This window comes from Megalopta genalis, unplaced genomic scaffold, assembly GCF_051020955.1.
Source record: "Megalopta genalis isolate 19385.01 unplaced genomic scaffold, iyMegGena1_principal scaffold0020, whole genome shotgun sequence".
NCBI lineage: Eukaryota > Metazoa > Arthropoda > Insecta > Hymenoptera > Halictidae > Megalopta > Megalopta genalis.
This window is the reverse complement of record NW_027476090.1, coordinates 2,317,771-2,342,145: the sequence shown is the minus strand read 5'-3', so window position 1 is coordinate 2,342,145 and position 24,375 is coordinate 2,317,771. Positions and strand designations below refer to the sequence as shown.

Sequence of the window (24,375 nt, the reverse complement as noted above, 5' to 3'; positions counted from 1 at the left end):
TTAATATTATGTTTATGCAAGTGTATATTTTTACAGAAGATAGAAAAAAGTTTATTATAAAAGTTTATTTACAAACTTATATATATTATTATATTAGTGCATATCTTATAATTTGTATATATTATTTTATAGTATATTATCTTATAATTTATATATATATTATTATATAGTATATATCTTACAATTAATATATATTATTATATAGTAAATATATTATAATTAATATATAATTAACAATGTTTGTACATAATTATGTTTGTGCAAGTGTATATTTTTACAGAAGATAGAAAAAAGTTTATTATAAAAGTTTATTTACAAACTTATATATATAATAGTATACATATGATAACTTATATATATTATTATATTAATGCATATCTTATAATTTGTATATACTATTTTATAGTACATTATCTTATAATTTATATATATTATTATATAGTATATATCTTACAAGTAATATATATTATTGTGTAGTATATATATTATAATTAGTATATAATTAACAATGTATATAATTATGTTTATGCAAGCGTATATTTTTACAGAAGATAGAAGAAGTTTATTATAAAAGTTTATCTACAAACTTTTATTCTACGCGGAAAAATAATACACTTTTGCACGAAACACATTTTTCGAAGAGAGGTTACCATTATTCGAGCCTATTTTTATAGTTACCGATCGTCAATAACTATAAAAACGAGACGCAAGGCTCTAACTCGTGTTTCCAAATTGTCCATTTTTGTGCGCAATCTGAACGCGAATTAGGAAGAAATTACTCCGTACATCGCAAGAATGTTGCACAACCTGTTCAATACGTGATACATATATACATTAATGTTACATATGAAACCCCTCGAATACATTGGTGCTCAGTATTCCATTACAAACCATGGAAACTATCGTTGTACATTAATGTATTAAATGTGTTATTAAATTATTATGTACGACTTTCCACTAATTTCGTTGCAAATTGCAAATAGATTTCATAGATTATTAGTGATATAAACGCAAGTGGGTATTAATGTCGAATGTAAAATGTCAGCGAAACCTGGTCGTTTAGTTTAATGGATAAATAATGATACGGACCATTAAGATTCAAAAAACACGTGATCATCAAGAGAACCGTAAATTACTTGCAAAATCGAAAATCACGAATCAACACGTTAATGCGAGACCTAAATTCCAAAAGGCTTTTCTAAATGTGAATTTACATGCTGATTTTCACGTGTTACCAATCCCGAGAAAAAAGTTCCTTCGCGATGAAACTTGATCGAACGTTGTCGTTCGACTAATTTATTTTAAGTCTTGCCAATTTTTGCTAATCGATACAATTATTTCTGGACAATAATTCACGATAAACTTCTATCCTTGACTGTATACAGAGTGTTCGTTTGAAAACTTCAATCTAAATAAACAACACATTTTCGTGGAAAATTTTTAAGTTACTCGATCTTTCACAATCTGAATACAACTATTTTCTTTTCTTCTCGTTGATCGCTTCGAAGGTTATTCGGAGGATATTTCTTTACATGGAAACCTATATTTTTATTTACAAACTTTTATTTCACGCGCAAAAATGATACACTTTTACATGAAACACTTTCTTCGAGCAGATTTTCTTTTACAAGAATATCTAATAAAATGAAAAATTAGATTCTTCAAATTTCTCTGCGATGGATTAGCAGAAAAATGTTTCGTACAAAAGTTTATTATTTTTTCACGTAGAATAATAATATAAATTTCCGTTTAAAGAAACAAAGTTATCCTCCAAATAACTAGAAAAAGATAAAAAGAAATTAAATAGCTGTATACGCACCTTAAAATCGAGCAACTTTTGTATTTAACAGTTTTCCCGAAAACGTATTCTTTTCGAGACGTTCGGATCGAAGTTACCGAATTAACACCCTATATGTATACTCGTTAATTTCAGTATTTCCGCAGAAACCTATCGAACACAAAAGGCACTGAATAATGCATTTTGCAACCTAGTTCCTAGCACGGAATATTCATTCGAAGCATTTCTACTAGAATGAATATTTATAGAATAATTGGAGCAGTGTCGCTTTTGGCTCCGTTTCACGCGATCTCGAAAACGCTTGCTCCTGACCACTTTTGTTGCAAAATAACGAAGCTCGTTTGATACCAGGTCGACAGCGAGGACTGTAAAGCTGGTAGACTCTCGATGGCAGTGTTCGCCTAGCCACAATAGATCCTTGAAGCACGGGAGAACGTCTATTCTGAAATTCAAGAGCGCGAACTGGGTCACCCGGATTCAGATACTTCCTCATTTTTTCCAGCGCACAGACCGTCCAATAAATCCTTCGAGGTTATCTCATTTAGAGGGGAACCTCCTGCACGGGCTGCACATTGTTGTGTAACGTGGAATTTCTCACAGGAAGTCGAGCAAGTCGCATTGTCTCCTTATGAATCGCGACTTTGAACTTGTCCGAAATAGCCCGGCAATTATGATCGTTTCCACGCGGCCCATTATTCGATCCAAGTGAAAAATCTAATAAAGTGAATAGTATAATTTAGAGATCTGCAAGATTTCCTTGTGGACCTTAACCCTTTGCGCTCCGCTGTCCCTCCTCGTGGGACATCGTAACTACAAAAATCTAGAAATTCAAGTAAACGAGGGCATACAAGAAATAACAATTGTTTCACTCTATTTGTTTCATTGTCTCATTCTATGATAAAGGGTTCAATACTGCTCAAAAGCGAAATCAGTGCAAGTTCATTAACCTTAAAATCGAGACAAGGATTTCGCAAATTAGCTGCAAAATATTAACAATGTCACTAATAATGCAAAGCATCATTTTTAATATAATTAAATAAAAAGAATTAACCCTTTGCACTCCGCTGTCCCCTCTCGTGGGACATTAAAGTTTATTAGTGATTACGGGCAATTCAGTCATTTCAGCGCAACTTTTTGAGATATGCATGTTTCCCTGAAGTTTTCCCTTGAAATGGCACAAGAAATCAAATCAAAATATAGTAACATTACTAAGATATATACAAGAAATGTCAGCGAGTTTTGACGAGAACGTGAGAGGCGTGCTCACGACGGTCCGAGCACTTCGAAGGCGCCATTTGAAAAGAGCGATAAGGCAAGTTTGTAGAAGAAAGATCGGTATGCGAACATAGCACGCACTGTATAGTGAGATTTGTAATCATAAAATCTGGAGGAAAAGATTTTCAAAGCTGAACTCGGTCTGGTTTGAAGCGTCGAGCCGTATAGATAGATCTAACGAGTGAGAAAATCGGAAAAGTGATTCTTCTTTTGGTAAATAAATTGTTTGGTAAAAGTCTTTCTGGTAAATATCATCTTGTGAGTTAGTAATAACAATTAGAAATTTTCAACCTATGTATTTATTCATATTTTTTATTAGAACAATGGCAAAACGTTCAAATACGAACGAGTCTCGTGACACAAGTAGTAGCGAAGATGAGCTCCAGATAGACGTTTATACAGATATGTTAGAAAGACTAACTGTAGAAGGTTTTCTTCTACAGTTAGTCTATCGTTTTGATAGCAGCGATAGTGATATCGTCCAAGCAACAAGGCGACGAAAGAAAGAGTTCGCATAGATAGCGATTACAACAACAAAACAAAATTATAAAACAAACAATAACAAAATTATAAAAAATAAAATATTGATTTTTTTGCAAATTTCTCGATTTCAGCCAAATTCATATAAGTCCAATATCATTATAATATGTTAGTTCCAAAAGCATACTAAATAATACGAGGATCTGTAAATGCCCGTTTCTGGCGAAAAGTGGCGCCGAGTAGCTGGTAGCCAACGTCCAGAATGGTTCGGAGTGCTAAGGGTTAATTATGTGTTGCGTCCTTTGCAAAATCAGTCGTCAGCTTTCCTAATTTCGTGTTAAAGAAAGTAGCATTTAAATAACGAGAGAAAAAAAAAGTAGACTTTATCGCATTTGAATGTCATCTGCTCATAGCTCCTTCGTTGCAGCGATTAACTCTAATTTTTTCACTGTTTGAGGTCCGCGTCTTCTTTATTTCTAAGTAAATCGTAATCGGAGGATGTTAATTAATCGGAGTTTTAAACTTTTATTTACGCGAAGATGAAAGAAGCATTTCAAGGGATAACTTGTTGAAACTAGATGCAATTATATGTTAATTTTATACTCGTAAACGTTGTAGTATCCTTAACCCCAAATTCATTTACGTAGAAATAACAAATATGACTTTGTCTTTCGTAATATGTTCGCAGATTTAGGCGTACATTCAGACGTGTATTAATGTAATTATTAAATAAAAGAACAGTCGACCGTACAAATCAAAAATTTTTATTCCTAATGAGAAATAATTTTTCTTCAAATAGAATTATATTCGAATAACGTTCCGTGTATATCTTTCGAACAAATGTTTCGAATAAAATTTTATTCGAGTAGGGTTTCGAATCAAATTTTATCCGATTAAATTTTGCAATAAAATTGTTTTCGAATAATATATCGAATAAAATATTCCGAGAATATTTCAAATAAATCGTACGAATAAAATTTCATTCGTTATTTCTCATTCGAATGAAATGTGCCCGACTCTCCTACACATTTTGTGAGGCTATGTCAAAGAACAAATGTACAGTGATAATCCACGAACCACTGATGAACTCAAAGATAACATCTAGCGGGTCATTGAAGAGATTGAGCACAGCCATTGTACGAAGATGCGTTAAAAAATGTAAACAAAAGAATAACCGTGTGAAAAACAGAGTTTATGTGATATTTTGGCTGCTATCACATACATAATTATAAACAATGGTACCAAAAGTGAGAATAAAACTTTGTGCAATTTTAAAAACTTAAACGTGTTTTATTCATAAAAATCCTATCTGTAGCTATATTGCTGAAAGATTTTTCACGTTGGCACGCGTTTCAAGCAAGTTGCGAGGATTCTGGATATTTCGTTTCGACGCTTCGGTATCGCAACAAACAATTCGGAAGTGGGCAATTGCGTTTCCTAAAGGTCCAATCTACGTCTGTACGGTCTCCAAAATGTCAATAATTTCTTAACTCTGGAGTAATTTGCAATATTCGGCAGCATACTCGGCGGTGGTCTTCTCGTGACGTCACACCAACGGAGTAACTTACGGCTCGTTAACGCAGCGATATCGTATCGCGAACAGTTTCTGCAGTTAATAACTTCTGAGATAGGGGGGTAAGCCGTGTTCGAGGAAGATTTTATTTGTCGAATATCGTGTTCGAAGGATGTAGGTCAGTCGACTGGAGGCTGTGGCGGGGACATCTGTCACCTTATGCAATCCCGTTGAATATCGCTATTAATTTCACGACCGAAGGCCTTTTTCATTCGTGAATATCTGTGGTTTAAGCAGGGGCCCCGAAGCCGATCGCTCCTCGCGCGAAAACGTATTATTTTCCTGCTTCCTACCCGTGATCACTGGCCATTGATCAGGAGTATCGGTTGCTTCCTGTCACGAACCGCTGCACGGACGAAGGCCTCGAGGATTTGTCGCACGAGCGACCATAGAAAGGAATCAGGATCGCGCGAACCACCAATATCTTTTCATCGGATATGGGACAGAGAAATAGAGAGTGATCCCAGATGAGATCTGCAAAGAGTGCAAATTGTGAACATCTGTTTTAACTCTTTGCAGTCGGAGCAATTTCAACTCGAAATCCAAAATAGTTTTTCTGACCTGTAGTGTTTCCAGTTTATATGAAATAGAACTTTGTAACTCGTGCAACAATTACGCTAATAAGAGTTTCGTAAGTATAAACAAAATTTGATAACGTTGACATTATTTTCAGACGCGACATAACAATTTTTAGCGACTCCTTAGAGTCACCACTCGACTGCAAATCGTAAACATCTGTTTTAACTCTTTGCAGTCGGAGCAATTTCAACTCGAAGTCCAAAATAGTTTTTCTGACCTGTAGTGTTTCTAGTTTATATGAAATAGAACTTTGTAACTCGTGCAACAATTACGCTAATAAGAGTTTCGTAAGTATAAACAAAATTTGATAACGTTAACATTATTTTCAGACGCGACATAACAATTTTTAGCGACTCCTTAGAGTCGCCACTCGACTGCAAATCGTAAACATCTGTTTTAACTCTTTGCAGTCGGAGCAATTTCAACTCGAAGTCCAAAATAGTTTTTCTGACCTATAGTGTTTCCATTTTTTATGAAATAGAACTTTGTAACTCGTGCAACAATTACGCTATTAAGAGTTTCATAAGTATAAACAGAATTTGATAACGTTAACATTATTTTCAGACGCGACATAACAATTCTTAGCGGCGCCTTAGAGTCGCCACTCGACTGCAACGGGTTAACCAGTTAACCTTTTAACCAGCCTTTGTCAAATGTCTGTCTAAAATGTGTCGCAAAAAATAAGCGACGACGAGTACGCTACTTAGCCTAGACGACACTGTACGATACAATATTTTCGTAATAATTATTTATATATTTATATTTATATTTATGTTTATGTTTATGTTTATGTTTATGTTTATGTTTATGTTTATATTTATATTTATATTTATATTTATATTTATATTTATATTTATATTTATATTTATATTTATATTTATATTTATATTTATATTTATATTTATATTTATATTTATATTTATATTTATATTTATATTTATATTTATATTTATATTTATATTTATATTTATATTTATATTTATATTTATATTTATATTTATATTTATATTTATATTTATATTTATATTTATATTTATATTTATATTTATATTTATATTTATATTTATATTTATATTTATATTTATATTTATATTTATATTTATATTTATATTTATATTTATATTTATATTTATATTTATATTTATATTTATATTTATATTTATATTTATATTTATATTTATATTTATATTTATATTTATATTTATATTTATATTTATATTTATATTTATATTTATATTTATATTTATATTTATATTTATATTTATATTTATATTTATATTTATATTTATATTTATATTTATATTTATATTTATATTTATATTTATATTTATATTTATATTTATATTTATATTTATATTTATATTTATATTTATATTTATATTATGTATTTATTATAAATATTTATATTTGTTCGTTCGTTTGATATCGTCTTGTTCCCTAAATGTTCGAAAGATCTTAAAATTTACGAATATATTGCTTTTCACTAAAATTGCAATTCAAATCATTTTTACGCATGACGAATGTACTCGTCATATAATACAAGAAATTGTCATTTCTTCATGACGAGTATACTCGTCGAGAATCAGCTAACTGGATAAAGAGTGTAAGCAACGTATTTCGATGCCTTTCAGAGGAATTATTTAGGAACAAAATTATAAGACTTTTTGCTGACACGAATGCAGGATACATTCATACGTGATTCGAGAACGTTTGTAATTCGCGTTACATTATCTTGTGTATCATCGCTTCTAAGGAAGGCCGAGATTCGGAAGACCGTGATTCCGGCCTTTCTGTTTGCCTAAAACAAAGATACTAAAGAGACTCGTAATTGGAACGGAGTTCGACTGCGACAGAAACTAGAAGCAAAGGAAAGTCGACAATTTAAAAAAATGGCGACACTTCGAAACTTAATTTCCGATTCATGCACGTTTTCTCATTTAAGGGGCTGGAATAAAAAAAGACAAAGGAAAAGAAAGATTTTGAATAGATTCAAGGGGCACGTTAAATTTTGAAACCGTTTTTCAAAATCGTCCGGCGTCACGAACACCATTTTGAAAAGTCTATCGTCACCAATCGAGGTCCACGAACAAAAGGAACATACAAAAGTAATGAACATGAAATAGTTATGGATAAAATTTACGCTCAAACATATCTCCCATTTTTCGATATATTAGGTGGAGCGGAAAGTTATGTCGTTTGCTTACATTACATTCAAACAGATAAATATGCGCAGAAACGACATTACTTTCTGGTCCCCCTAATACGTTTATTTGTTTTGAATTATTCTGTTGTTTTTTAAACATTGGTTCTTCAGATGTTGCATTCATGATTCGTTGATGATTTATAATGATTTATAATGATAAGAAATTACGAGAATGTAAAATTTAGGATACAGCTTCAAAAGAGGATACCGCTGAAAAAAAAGATGTCTCATGAAACGATCGCAAATAAATGGTTAAATTATTTGGACCTATTCGACTATTAGTCACCTCGCCTTGTCTGCGCCTTTGCGACGCACTATACATATAATTTACGCCACGAAGTCACTCCGAGTTGGCCACCACAGTCTGTGACTAACGAAACACCCAAGTGACCGGTGCATTTGCATCAAAATCAGAATAATAATAATACCACGGCGTGCACCATAAAACGGGGGTGTGCCACCCTTCGCCGAAGGAGGCAGTGTGCGAGTTCTGAGTGACTCATCGTGGCTCGAAATCGATTCGCACAGTAATTTTGCACAATAACTTCAATCGTTTTCACGAGAGCACAATTTATCATCATTTAACACTATTTATTATTTAACACTGTTCTTACCAAATGGGTCAAAAGACAGATTTTAATCAGCTCAGTATAACATTATTTTTACCAAAGGGGTTAAAGGACATCTTTTAATGATCTTTAATAAAATGCTTTAGAATTTAATGATAGCAACACATACACACACACAAATACTTATTCATTTAAACGAAAAATTGATAGATAATATTGAATAGGTTCTGCAGAGAGCATCGACGAAAACACCAGTAATTTATTATTATTATTTATATATTTATATTTAAATATAATAATATATAATAATATAATATATATATATAATATTTATATATTTATTATATATTATTAATTTATTATATTTTTAGAAATTAATCCGGTTTCACGAAATATTTAAACAATCTTTAATCCTTTTCGTTTCACTGTCATGTGTTCTTGTAGTTCGTAATATTTGTAATCGTTATATATATTAAATTTCAATTGTCGCCATTGAAATTATGTATGCATGGTTATTGCTAAATTGCGTACGTTTGTGCAAGTTTACAATTTCAAACATTATTAAAGAAAAAGAATTGATAAGAAATTTTGATTTGTCATGTGGAAATTGAACGATGTTGACTTCAATTCGATTGAAATTTCTATCTGACTGCATTTTGCAAGCTTCCTGTTTTCAACAACGATACTTGTTAATTGGTAAATTATTAAACAGTATATAAGTTGGACTACTGTGTATTAGTCGTTCAAATTTTCAATCAATTAAATTGCCAAGCCTGTTTTGTCTTCCTTTTCGTTTAGCCCGCCTTATAACATTCCGCGAAATCTGCGAATACCTTATTTAATATTTATTTATTTATTTAATACTCATTAATACTCAATTAATACTCAATAATACTCTAATACTTAATACTAATAATACTTTAATAATTATAATATTTATATAATAATTAATACTCATTAATACTCAATAATACTCATTAAAAATCTTTTTGCTAACAAGTAATATGTAGATACATTTTTGTATGATCTCCAAATTATGTAAAATTTATTTATGCAGAAGACACGGTGCTTGACGTGTTAAATCATAATTACTGTACATGATCAAATATTTCTGAATTATAACGTACACTTTCTGAATTTACATGAACAGGGTGTCCCATAATTATGTTAACACCCAGAAAGGGGCGATTTCTGAGGTCATTCGAAGTAACTTTTTCGTTAGCGAAAATGCAATCCGCGGCTTTGTTTACGAGCTGTTAACGATAAACACTGACCAATGAGAGGCGAGCTCGGCTCGTTAACATAATTATGGGGCACCCTGTATACATTTTTCGAACGTTACAAGGTCTTTGAAAATCCGGTTGGGACTACGCTCATAAACATATTGCCGACGTGTTTTCAATTTTCATCGCCAGTACAAAGTAAAATTAAGTGGATCGCGCGATTAGTACTAATTAAGTTTTACGCAAGAAACTTTGGAAAAGCACGACGGCGTTAAATTTTAATTACTATACGATTATTAGAACGCTGTCTCGCTCGTTTTCATTAACAGCCACGTAATGGAATGGTCCAGGAGCGTATAATTAATCCATTAATCTCGGGAGGCTTGGGCAGCCAAATGAAAGGGGAGGTGGAAAACTTCTAAATGAAGTTTTCCTCATAAATGGCAAAAGGGAACATTCATTATCACCGATCAATCTCGTTCCCGACGTAATCTGATAGATATAATTTAAAAATACGAACAATTTAATTATCGTCCGCGATAAAAATGATTCACGTGTACGTGTCACCACGCTTCCACAACAAGCGTATTTTATTAATTACAAGAATAAATTACTGAATCGAATGGAGCGATAAATAAATAAATGAATAAATAAATAAAAATCGATAAATAAATCTCCATTTGCTAAAGTAATCTCTTCACGCTATCAATACAATTTTACTTCAACGCTAATGTTTACGTTCCAAAAAATTATACGAATTTTTGTAAGAACAATTTATTGTTTCATATTATATTGTAATTATATATATTGTATAATATTATTATATAATTATATATAATTTACTATTATAATATAATTTAATATAATATTTAATTTAATTTTAATATAATATAATTTATTATTATAATATATATTATAATTATATATAATATTATATATTATATATTATATAATTATATATATATATTATTTCATATTATATTGTAAACATTTGTTTGTAAGAACCATTGATTTGTATTTGTTCGATACTATAATTATAAATTGGTATTCCATCACTTACCAACATTTTCGTCAAGCAATATATTGTACTTTCTAGCAGTATTTCTTCGATTTTATATAGCTACAATTATAGTTTCTTCTGGCCGAATTTAAACAAAATATTTTGTTAAGACACGCGTAATATCTCTGGACATTTCACGAAATTGAGAAACGTCGGGAAAGCTTTGCGGAAGACGTCCGCAAGCACGTGAAAACTCGTCTCATTGTGGCTCGGTGTTTCTAGATCCGGTTCTAAATCTTCCCTGTTTCTAAAACTGTTCTCGCCGACGACCGAAAGGAAAATCTAATACGAGACACAAACGTTCTAGAATCGTTCACCTACTTCTGCGCCGCGAGCATGTCTCGAGCCAGGCAAAAGGCCACCGGAAGAGCATCGAATTATGAAATGCGCGTCAAAATGCACCAGACGGTTTTTAACGAGTTTCGTGCCTGAAACGGAAATGATATACATATCGTCGTGCCTCTAATTAGTAGCGAAATCAGCATATCTAATTAGAATCTATGTTATAATGGTCTGGAAATTTCGGATGTTGCGATACAATTAACCACGGTCCAAAGGTACGCTTCTTATTTCTCATTAATATGCTGGATAACGAAAATATGCAACGCCGTTCGTGAAAGAATTTTGCCTAATCGCTTCTTCGCGCAGAAAATTTAACAGGGAAATTCGACAGTTCTTCGTTCTCCCCTTTTTCACTTTTCTTTGCATTAGTTTGTAGGATCAATGGATAAACATCAACGACGATTTCGGCGTAAAAGTTCTACGAATCGAACGCTTTGGCGAACGCCAATCGATTACGACTTAATTATGCTGATCGGAAACAGATGCGCTTCGCCCGAAATGCTTCTTGGCTGCGGTGCGCGTGATTAAGACTTTGTTGTAAAAATCTGCTTAATGACTGATTCCGCGTTTTATGCGTGTTTCGATGCCACTAAAAACGCGCATTCACGTTGCACCTGCTGGTTTAGGATCTTCCACGGCGAGACATTTAATGGCTGCCGACTGATATCCGGGATGTAGGCACTTTTCACATCGGGGGAGTTGCAAAGCAGTCGTTCATCCGTTTCCGGGACAAATAGATTTCCTGTCTCTCAAATATCACGGTAGAAACGGAAGTAGAGATTTCCTAATGACTATCGGTTTAATTTAGCTTGTTAAGATTATTTTTACATATCCGATATATACGATTCAACTGATCAATAGACTGCAGATTTTATGCGTTTATGTGTTAATATGACGTTTATGACAATAAATTTATTTATATATATAAATTTATATATAAATTTATATTAATTAAAATTAATATATATATATCATATTCATTTAAATTTATATATAAATTTATATATAAATTTATTATTTATAATGATATTGTATATTATATTATATATATATACACATATAATATATATTATATTGTATCATATTTTATACAATTACATTACATTACATTACATTACATTACATTACAATTGCATTACAATTGCATTACAATTGCATTACAATTGCATTACAATTGCATTACAATTGCATTACAATTGCATTACACTTGCATTACAATTGCATTACAATTGCATTACAATTGCATTACAATTGCATTACAATTGCATTACACTTGCATTACAATTGCATTACAATTGCATTACAATTGCATTACAATTGCATTACAATTGCATTACAATTGCATTACAATTGCATTACAATTGCATTACAATTGCATTACACTTGCATTACAATTGCATTACAATTGCATTACAATTGCATTACAATTGCATTACAATTGCATTACAATTGCATTACAATTGCATTACATTACATTACATTACATTACATTATATTATATTATATTATATTATAACGTACAATAACAAGGTATGAAATACCGAAGTTAATTTTTGCAAAATTGCCGCGATGCTTGTTGTAACTTTGTTGCGAGACAATTTATTTATTTCGACCATTTAACATTGTTAATTCGAGTATTCCATATTTCGATTAAACAGATTGTTAGATCGTGAGAAAACATCATAAACAGCTTTCCGCTAATCAAAAATTTGCCAATTACGTTACAAATTTTTCATGATCATTATTCAACGTTTTATTGTGGACGTAATTAATATTGCACGTGAAAGATATATTAATATGATTCGTTCGAACAATAGTCCAGTCTCTAGTCTCTAGCTAATAATAATAATTCATAATCAAGTCTCAGAGAAAACATAATTACTTCGTGTAATGCTGAAGTAGTTCGTCTACGAAGAATCAATTGCGAATGGAAATCCAACGGTATCGACCGAAATCGCAGATGTAAACTCGAACATGGGTGCGATGATGCGGGTCTCTGAAAAACCAGGTGAAAAATTTGAGAATCCCTGGTGCACGCCGGTTTTACCTGGAGGGGTACGCATGCGTCGCAACCGACAGATGTTTCCTTCTCGCCAACTGTTGCACGCTGCGGCGACGAGAGCCACGGCTGCATCTGATTTACCAAAGAAAGAAGGACGAGGAGAAGAGGGGAAGGAAAATCCATTTTTCCTGTTCTCGGCTCGTGTCTACCTAAATCTATTGAAGGAAAGAGAGAGAGAGAGAGAGAGAGAGAGAGAGAGAGAGAGAAAAATAGAGCGAGAGAGAGAGAGAGAGAAAAATAGAGCGAGAGAGAGAGAGAGAGAGAAAAATAGAGCGAGAGAGAGAGAGAGAAAAATAGAGCGAGAGAGAGAGAGAGAGAGAGAAAAATAGAGCGAGAGAGAGAGAGAGAGAGAGAAAAATAGAGCGAGAGAGAGAGAGAGAAAAAAAAATAGAGCGAGAGAGAGAGAGAGACAGAGAAATAGAGAAAGTGTGCTCTATTCGTATTTCTTTGTTGAGGAACTGCAACAGGATCTCGATGGACAAGTTTACGACGAGGGGGTGGACTGCCCCTGGTTAGACTCCTCAACGTGGGGCCCTTATGTCCTCGTGGACCCGATTACTCGCGCCGATAAGCATGATCGTCTGTCGGTCGAGACCTAAACGAAGGTAGTAGTCTCTCAAAGGTAAGATTTATTGGCCCCGCTCTACTCGTACAAGGAACTTAAGAAATTACTTGAATACAGAAGCAGACACCAAGATCTTCCTCAAGAATTTTAATTTCTAGCACTAGGCAAACGATACATTCGCACATTTTGGTGTGTTTTGAACCTCAATTAATTTCGTCGATCTCAGAGACCGCTATTAATTACTTATTCGTCCGTGTAATTGTACGAAAAATTTGGTAAAGAAGTTATATATATATATATATATGTATGTATGTATATTAGGATATATTAGTTATATTATTATATTAATTATATATTAGTTATATATATTGGACCTCTAGATTATTGATGTGCGAAGTAAGAACGATTGATTTTGATTTTCTATTTAACGCTTTTATGTCAATAATTAAAGATTAGCGGCCCGTGCGATTTTTGAGTTCAAAAGTAATTCGAGTTTGGAAGCGACATTGTGGATTACTAAATCAGACGAGGTTTATATAATATTAAATGAATCGTTGAGATGTTTTTAATATTTTTCAGATCATCTTTCTCAGAGGGGATCTTTTTATGTCATCCAAACTATAACGGGTTAACTACACTAATGCTACTTTATAATTTTTACATAACGACGGCCAGGTCGTTATTTTATATTTGGTTGAAACGCAAGAGCTTCTATTGTATTAATGTTATATACCTTTTTAACTTTTTTGTCTAATATGTACATACAGTTGCGAACACTTTTTAAAAGGAAAGAACTTTTTTCTAAGGTTAGATCAAACGATTTGGTTTGCTAGACGACGAACAAAAAGGTTATGAAAACATTGCAACTGGTTGGAACGACAGAAAAAGAAAACTATAAAAAGATCAATCAAGTTTCTATTTAAAATCTATTACAATTTAAATTTCTATAAAAATCTATATCGCATGTCGAAAATTTTGTTGAAATTTTCTATGAGCCAGAAACAATTATATATCGCACTTTTTCAGAACTTTCAAGCAAAAACTGTAAGAAAAAAAAAGTCTCTATATTTTATAATCTTACTAAAAAACTTGTCTATATATTTTTGCCTCTTTCTTGTATTTGCTATTCCTGCACAATTTTTTGTTACACATTGTCTACCAAACTAGATCTTCTAAGATCCCCCCAAAAATTCAACTCGTTCGATCTTAAAAAAGCTTGAAAAGCTGTCCATATACAGGGCGAGTTACAAATCAGTCTCCATTTCAGCCCCTTCCGATGGCCTAACAAAAAAATGTTTCCCATCAAACTTGATCAGTAAACTTAACCGACATGAAATGTCAATCGTTTAACCTTTTAGGCACGACGCGCCACTATAGTGGCTTCCGCGGATGTCATCTTTCAGAACGACACGCCACTATAGTGGCTTTCGCGGATGTCATCTCTCTGGACGACGCGCCACTATAGTGGCTTACTCTAGTAGCTCACTCGCTCATCGTTTGAACCAAATAATCGTCTTCATATGCATTGTTTCACACTTCTTTTGTCTTCGCATCGATTTACAACAGTCTACAGAGTGTCCCAAAAATGTCTCGGAATCCGGAAATGGCGGGTTCCTCGGATCATTTGAAGCAACTTCTTCCTTTACAAAAATGTTCTCCGAGGCACCGTTAACGAGTTATCAACGAAAAACAGTGACCAATAAGAATCGAGTACGGCTGACGCGAGGCGGCCCAGCCAACCAGCGCGCGGAGCCCAGTTCCGCTCATTGGCTCGGTCGCCTCGCGCCAGCCGAGCTCGCCTCTCATCGGTCACTGTTTTTCGTTAATAACTCGTTAACGGTGCCTCGGAGAATATTTTTGTAAAGGAAAAAGTTGCCTCAAATGGCCCGAGGAACCCGCCACTTTCGGATTGCGCAGAATTCAGCCGTACCTAAAAGGTTAAATTAAAAAACAAACTGACTTTCATTGGAAAAAAAAACAACAACAAGGTCACCGTTATATCATTAAACGAAACTAGCTAATCTTGACTTCATAGCATCGTATATCGACGTCGAGACGATCATATTAGATCGAATACGTTCTGCCAGGGGTTGCACACGCTCGAACGAATAAGCAATTGCCATCGTCGATCTAATCCTAGCCTAATTCCCCGAAGGAGCGTGTCACAGTCGGCGTGCAAGCACCGTCGAATCAAACCGCCGTGCGCAATTAGGTTATAAAACACGGCCGGTCATCCGATTGTCGGTGGCTAGAGCGATCTCGCGGCCGAAGGGTAGAAAATAGAGCGCGGAGAACCGTGGCACGGGACTCTCGACGAGAGCAGCCCTTGGAAAGGTATCCGCCTCGTGAATCCCGGCGAAAAAAGAAGCAGTGACGCGACCGAGACTGGAAAACGAACAGAAAGAAAGAGAGAGAGAGAGAGAGAGAGAGAGAGAGAGAGGCCGCGTCGGAGGCCGGGCGAGGACCAGAGAAGGACAGCCACATAAGCAGGTGATACCAAAGATCTGCTTCTTGCTCGTGACCGGTTCCTGGATCATGGATACGCGGTTTACTGCCGCTTAATAAGCTGTAATAAGAACTGCCGGTACCCTTGCCACTCGATATTCCGTACGCGATATATCTCGCCGATGCGATTGTAACACGAATCGTAGAGGCGAGCAGGTGGTTCGATCATGCTGTTCCGTCCACCCGAGACCCGGGCCCGGTCTCTAACAATCCTACCGAAACCGCTGCTGTCTTCGTTGCGGTCGGACTTCTCGGCTTTTGAATGGTCTGCCTCGCCTCGCCCCAGACAGGATAATTGGATAATTGCTGTAATTGATGTTACGAGGGCGCGATTAAAGCATTTGTTATCTCGCGTCAAAATTTCGTACGACCTTAGACCGTTTCGCTTCGAACGGTTCTTTTTGACCGCTTCGTTTTTCTGCGGGTTTCATCGTTGCCACCGTGAACGCAATCATCATCATCATTGTTATATGATTCGCGATTCGATCAGCTCGTCATCTGTCATCCGTCGGGAAGCAGGGATTATTTCTGTGTTATCAGGCTGATCGTTTAGATGATTCATTGTCATTATCGTTGTGTTATTGTTAATTATTAATTTGTTCAGGGTGAACGTTCATCCGTTATCGTCGGAGATGTGTGACTAAAGTGTGACATAAAGGATCGTTAATGTTTCGAAGCGATAATCGGTGTTTATAATCTTGATATAAATCTTAACCAATCCTTTGCAGTACCATTTTGGTCACGATTGTAATTATCTCTTCGATTGCAATCGTTTCTTAGAAAAAAAAATGATATTTCTATGTATGTATAGTGTGCCTTCGTTTACTCGAATGCTTCGATATCGATGACAAGAGAACCAAGTGCCATAGTCGTGAAAGTGCCTATTGGGTTAACAACTTCGAATTATTAAAGATCAATTATTCATCTCACAATCGAACAAACAATTGACCATCGTTTATGACGTTTAAGATCAGCATTAAAGAATCATCTGAAAATATAGCTTTTTAACACTAGATTTACGGAGCACGAAAAACAGCTGTTTCAAATTAATTTATAAAAGTAACAAGTAACACATTTATCCTGATTGTTTAACAAGCGTTATCGCAACATTTGCCGTAAGTAACATATAAATCGAATAAATAATTCATAAATGTACCTTTGCGGTATGAATAATCGTAAATTAAAAAACTAGTGAACCCGCCATTTCGCCCGATTTCATAAATATAGCTTTTTGAAAAGCTGTATTTTAAAAAGCTACCACGATTCTTTTATCCGCTTATTGCCATAAAATTTTCAAAATGCAAAACATTAAACTACAGCACATCAAACGTGCGTATATTTTGGTGTACAGTAATGTCTCTCTAATTGACGCTCAGATTGTCCACGAAAATGGACAATTTGGGAGAAGGAGATACGATTATTCGAGCCTTGCGGTTCGTTTCTATAGTTAAGAAATTGTCAACAACTATTAAAAAACGAGCTATAAAGCTCAAATAATCGTATCTCCTCTTTCCAAATTGTCCAGTTTCGTGGTCAATCTGAGCGTCAGTTAGGGAGACATTATTGTAATTCGGGGACGCTTGCTTTTTACGGATCCTTTGGAAACGGAATCGATATTTAGGCAAATTCTTCTTTTCTTACAAACGTTTCTGTAGCTTTAGAAAATATGTACAGTGACCCAAAAAAGTGTTCGTACGCTTTTCAAAATGCAATGGTTTTTTTAAAACCGGACTAAGTGACTTCAATTTTTTTTAGATGGTAGAGGGGTTGTTAGTCTACTAAATGATGTCTAAAATGCTTTTTTTTTTAAATTTTGCTATTACTTGGAATGACGGAAAAAGAAATAAAATATTCTCGTTTCTTAACTTTCTCATCTGAGCTTATAACGGAAATTCAAAAAATGCCTTTCGTAGACGATGTAAACATTTGTCGGTGATTTCAACGTGTCCGTATACGTATAGACAATGTCGGTGAAATGCGGACACTACGGGCAATGTTCATCTTTGCTTCACAACCGAAAGAAATTTCTTGGCAGAATATCATAAATAGCACCTGCATTGAGACATTACTGTATATCGAAAATTGTTTCGTTTCGAATATTATATGAAGGGACCACCACTGTCTCATTAGTTCAGGTATCGTTCCCCGAAGCGGCAGTCGCAAATGAATGGTTATGTAGATCAGTATCCTGGATCGGAGGCTTAGTTTCACCCGCGCGATCCGATTTTTAGGAAGATCGTTAACTCGCCGCGATAAGATCCCGATCAATATTTATCTCCGGTAATCTTTGGCTCCCGTAAGGTTCTAAACACCTTGTCCCTTCCTCCGCAGCCTCCGTGTTGAACCAACTCACATTTTCTCTCTTTCTCTCTCTCTCTCTCTCTCTCTCTCTCTCTCTCTCTACATATCTTTTTCTTTCCTTTCTCGGTTCCTACCTCGAGGTCTTATTCCTGTTGGCTGTCCATGCCGCGTTCAAATCTCGGTCGTCGTCGAGGGGGAGGCGATTGCTTAACGACGCCAACCACCTGCCCCGTTGAAGAGGAACACGTGCTGCCGCTACGAGGCAGCTGCAACCCAAAGGATGACTCGTGTATATATATACAGGGTGTTCCACAAATTATTTTAACAGCCGAAAATGAGGGGTAGCTGAGGTCATTTGAAGTGACTTTTTCCTTTGCGAAAATGCAATCCGCGGCTTTGTTTACGAGTTATTAACGAAGAACACTGGCCAATGAGAGGTGACGGCGCGAAGTTCGAGATCCCGCAGCACGAGGCTTTGACAGATGGTCGGGGGACGGACTCGAGCCGCCTTCGAAGTATTGAACAAGTCACGAACTTTCTGGATATTTTTACTACGTAACAGTGATATTTTTAATAAAAACGCTGTTCACCTTTATTTTAGAACGTCTGAAGATTATTTACTAATTTTTCGGACCCGAAATAATATGAGAAATAATAGAAATAGAAATTTAATATAATGTAATATAATATAATATAATATAATATAATATAATATAATATAATATAATATAATATAATATAATATAATATAATATAATATAATATAATATAATATAATATAATATAATATAATATAATATAATATAATATAATATAATATAATATAATATAATATAATATAATATAATATAATATAATATAATATAATATAATATAATATAATATAATATAATATAATATAATATAATATAATATAATATAATATAATATAATATAATATAATATAATATAATATGTAGTTTAACCGTGACAGCCGTTTTAATTTTCTGGTGCATGACACCTCATGTGTAACATATGAAATTTTTAAGCAAGGTGTACAGCGAAGATTACCAAAGTACGTAAATGATATTTTAATTTAAATAATTCCGTGTCCGAACGCAGCTCAACGAATGAATCGCAAAGCTAATTTAATAAATAATAATCGTGTTAAAGGACGTTACGGATATTAACCCAGAAAAGTTGGTCCATAAATATTATTGATAAGTGATCAATGTTTAGTGATAGTGCAGTGAAAGCAAACGTTGAAATTGCCTGCCCGGAGATATCCTTCTGTTCGTCGCCGTCGGTTACAGATCAGCTGTGCAGTTCATCATACATTGTACGAGGTCAATGCACTATCCTCCTGCACACATTTCCGTGCATGAAGTGGATTTACAACTAAATGGGTGAGTTTCTTATTGATAATATTCTTCATATTTCTCTCTAACAAACATATCCCTTACGTCCTTTAAAACGATTATTATTTATTAAATTAGCTTTGCGAATCATTCGTCGAACTGTGTTCGGACACGGAATTACTTAAATTAAAATATCATTTACGTGCTTTATTAATCTTCACTGTACACCTTGCTTAAAAATTTCATATGTTACCCACGAGGTGTCATGCACACTAGAAAATTAAAACGGCCGTCACGGTTAAATTACTTACTATTTCGGGTCGGAAAAATTAGTAAATATTCCTCAGACGTTCTAAAGTAAAGGTGAACAGCGTTTTTATTAAAAATATCACTGTTACGTAGTAAAAAAAATCCAGAAAGTTCTCGCTTCGTGATTTGTTCAATACTTCGAACGCGGCTCGAATCCGTCCCGACCATCTGTCAAAGCCTTGTGCTGCGGACTCTCTCTCTCTCTCTCTCTCTCTCGCGCCGTCACCTCTCATTGGCCAGTGTTTTTCGTTAATAACTCGTAAACAAAGCCGCGGATTGCATTTTCGCAAAGGAAAAAGTTACTTCAAATCACCTCAGCTACCCCTCATTTTCGGCTGTTAAAATAATTGTGGAACACCCTGTATATACCTCGGGACCCGGCTACCCTGTTTTTCGAGGTGTTGAGAGTGTTGGGTTGGGCTTGCGGGACACAGGTACCCGGCACGGGGCCTTGGATCACCGTTCTGGAACCGCGCCTTGTCGCTCGCTTCTCGAACTTTCCATCCTCGACGTTCCTTCAGACCACGACATGTCAGGCCTGTCTTGTTCATTAGGCGTATTAGGCTCTGATTCCAGGGCCTGGTCGTGGGCCCTACGATAATTTCGAACCGAGCACGAGACTGTCCAAGCTCGAATGGGAACAAAAGCAGAGGTGTATAGCTTGTTCTTTAGAAGAGAGGATCTATCGTAGCTCATCGTGGGGTTGCATAATCGAGCATGAAACTGTCTAAGAATTAACCCTTAACACTCGGATGATTTTTATGGTGTATTTACGAACGACTTGGTGGACATTTTTGGAAAATTTGCGATTTTGTTACGGAAAGTTGAAATAAAAATCATTATACTGTTCTGAAATTCTATAGGAATATAGAATTAATATAGGAATTAATGAATAAATGATTTTGTGCATTTATTTGTGTATTTTGCACGATTACCATACAGCATGAAAAGAAATATAATAATTAAAGAAACGCTGTACCGGCGATATTCGAATGGTTTTATGTATAAAAGGGTTATATATATTCAAAGGGTTGAAATAAAAATCATTGTACTGATCTGAAATTCTATAGGAATATAGAATTAATATAGGAATTAATGATTAAATGATTTTGTGCATTTATTTGTGTATTTTGCGCGATTACCTTACAGTACGAAAAGAAATATAATAATTAAAGAAACGCCGTACCGGCGATATTCGAATGGTTTTATGGTTGGGTTATATTGGCTTATATATATATATATATATATATTATAATGGTTTTATAAAAGGGTTATATATATTCAAAGGGTTGAAATGGTCGCTGGTATAGTTATGGCGGCACAGTATCGGTAACGGATACGATATTTTTCGAGTCAAATATTTGTATTTCGACGATCGATATTTTTTATGCCAAGTATCGAGATTTTGTATCGATATTAAATACATATAACGAGCTACATATTCAGCTATCGATGCGCAGCTCACGATATGAAAATCCGTTAGTCAGTGAACTAAATAAGTCTTTCTTACCGATATTATAAATATCAGTAAAATAAATGATAATATATTTTGCTTTATAATTTTTATAATATTATTTTATAATCACGTTATTGATCAATTTCTTTTTAGAATATATAGCTTGCTATCATTACGCAATTGAGATTGCAATTGCATTTGCAATATAAAAATGAAATCTATTATTTCATTTGCGAATATTATTTACAATTTCATTTGCATTCATTGTAGAACTACATATATTGAATGTATGTTTATAATGCAGAGGGAAAGTACTTCGTTCGTTTTAAATTACCAAAATAATTGCATTTTACAGCAATGATTCGGTAAAAATAAAGATATCTGCCGATAATGAATTAAATAAATGAAATATTTCGTCAGTGTTTTTCAAATAAAATACTACTTGAAATATTATCTTAAAAATTTTGTGCAAGAAACGAATGAAATGTCTTATTTTTAAAAGTACATTCTCTCTCTCTCTCTCTCTCTCTTTCGAACAAATAAAATATTTTATTTTACATACGTATGATCTAACACAAATGATCTATTTAGTATTTGCCATTTCAAATACTATTTTACCCAGCACTGACACCAGCAAGCAGAAATTCATGCACAATTCATGCGCGAGTTTCTCGAGAAACGAAAACATGAGAATCCTGCGATATTAAAGTATATTACAACTACTATATTACAATTGTAATATACTTTAATATCGCAGGATTCTCATGTTTTCGTTTCTCGAGAAACTCGCGCATGAATTGTGCATGAATTTCTGCTTGCTGGTGTCAGTGCTGGGTAAAATAGTATTTGAAATGGCAAATACTAAATAGATCATTTGTGTTATGATTTTATATTATTGTTGATTCTTTATATTATGTTGTAGATAATTTATATTGCTACTCTATATATTACTACTACACTATTATGTCATTCCACGCGCTGGTACCAGCGGCGAGCTATGAATAGCGATAGCACGCGCGAGGCGGCGTACCCTGAAGCGGAACATCGCCGGGCAAACGAGAGGCGGTTTCGGATCGCGCCCAGTGAAAAATTGCGCTACTAGCGAGGAATTACGGTATCGGTGTCACTTTTTGTCCGGCGAAGAAAAGAAATGCACTGATAACGGTTCGTTTGACCCCAGGCCCGACGAAAACAGAAGCCTCGCAACAGACGCGGAAGTGAGGATCGCGTTACGAGGACACGAGGGAGGCTGCAAGCGGAGGAGGAAGGTCCGGCAAATGGCAGCTGCCCTTGGGCACGTGGTCCGTACCGTTACCTGGGCTATTCTTTCAATTTCAGACCTCCTTTCCACGCTTTTCTCTGTGTACCTTCTTCGCGCATAGTGCAGAAGCTTTTTTTTCCCGTTGACCGAAAGCTAACAAAAGAGCTAGGGCTTTGGGTTACTGAAAAAACAGCTGAGACGACTTCTACGTGGATAGAAAAGATTCTATTATCTTCCCTGATTGTTCACGATGATAGGATCGTGTGCATTGTCTCGACGGCTGTACACCGGCGATTATTCTGCTATGATGATTAAAATTGATTCGCCTACTTGGACGATTATTTTGCGCATAGGCGTAGAAATTGCTAGAGAATTAGTCATAATAATGGTCGGCAAAATTACGTTTGTTCATTTCGGTTCTGTTATGATGTTTTTAACATGGTCAATATCTAATGAATATTTCGTAATAATAAATATTTAGTAATAGATTATATATTATATTATATTATATTATATTATATCTATTGTATTATATACTATTATATGTATATTATATTATATACTATTATATATTATATACCAGATTATACTATTATATTATTATTATTATTATTATATATACTATTATATGTATATTATATTATATACTATTATATATTATATACCAGATTATACTATTATATTATTATTATTATTATTATATATACTATTACATGTATATTATATTATATACTATTATATATTATACCAGATTATACTATTATATTAATATTATTATTATTATATATACTATTATATTATACTATACTATTATATATTATATTATAAAAGCAACAAAAGAGCTGCATGATATTGTACGCATTGTACAACTATTTATTACATCGACGTAAATAATAGATAAACATAACCGAAGGCTAATAAAAAAATTGCATGTCAATAAAATTATGTATATTTCTGCATAATTCTGTTAGCTAATCTGCGACGGTAAACAACATTGATTTTCGACGATCGAAAGAATATTTCGAGAAAGTGGATACCCAGTTATAGTAGAAACTATAAAGAATTCAGTTTCGATAAACAATATCAGCATAAACTAGTTCGTCAATTTAGTAATTCTCTTCAGCACCAGCATCGCAACGATGTTCGCCTTCGCAATTCACCGATGCGCCATTATATCATCCGATTCGACTGATACCTTCATAGAGAACACGTTCTCGGTAAGAGCGCCTAGATTCTTCGAAATTCTTCAATCGGTCAATGGAACCCAATATCGAGGCATTACAACCGGATATAGTCATATTGCCGAACAAAGGATTGCCGTAGCCCTCTAGTTGTGATTAACGATGCTAAGAAGAGCCGCACGGATGCGGATATAACGAAGCCCGCATACTAATAGCCACCGGATGCCTTGAGACGTTTGTCTATTTTATTGTAGATGTACTTCATCATTCCCGTAATTCGGCCTGTCTTTATTATT

At 34.2% G+C, this 24,375-nt stretch overlaps 1 protein-coding gene across 2 annotated transcripts in view; it reads right to left on the bottom strand.

Annotated features, from left to right (window-relative positions):
• The window catches only part of LOC117227332 (uncharacterized), a 410,549-nt gene that overhangs the window by 227,309 nt on the left and 158,865 nt on the right, over window positions 1-24,375 (bottom strand). The window lies entirely within an intron of this gene.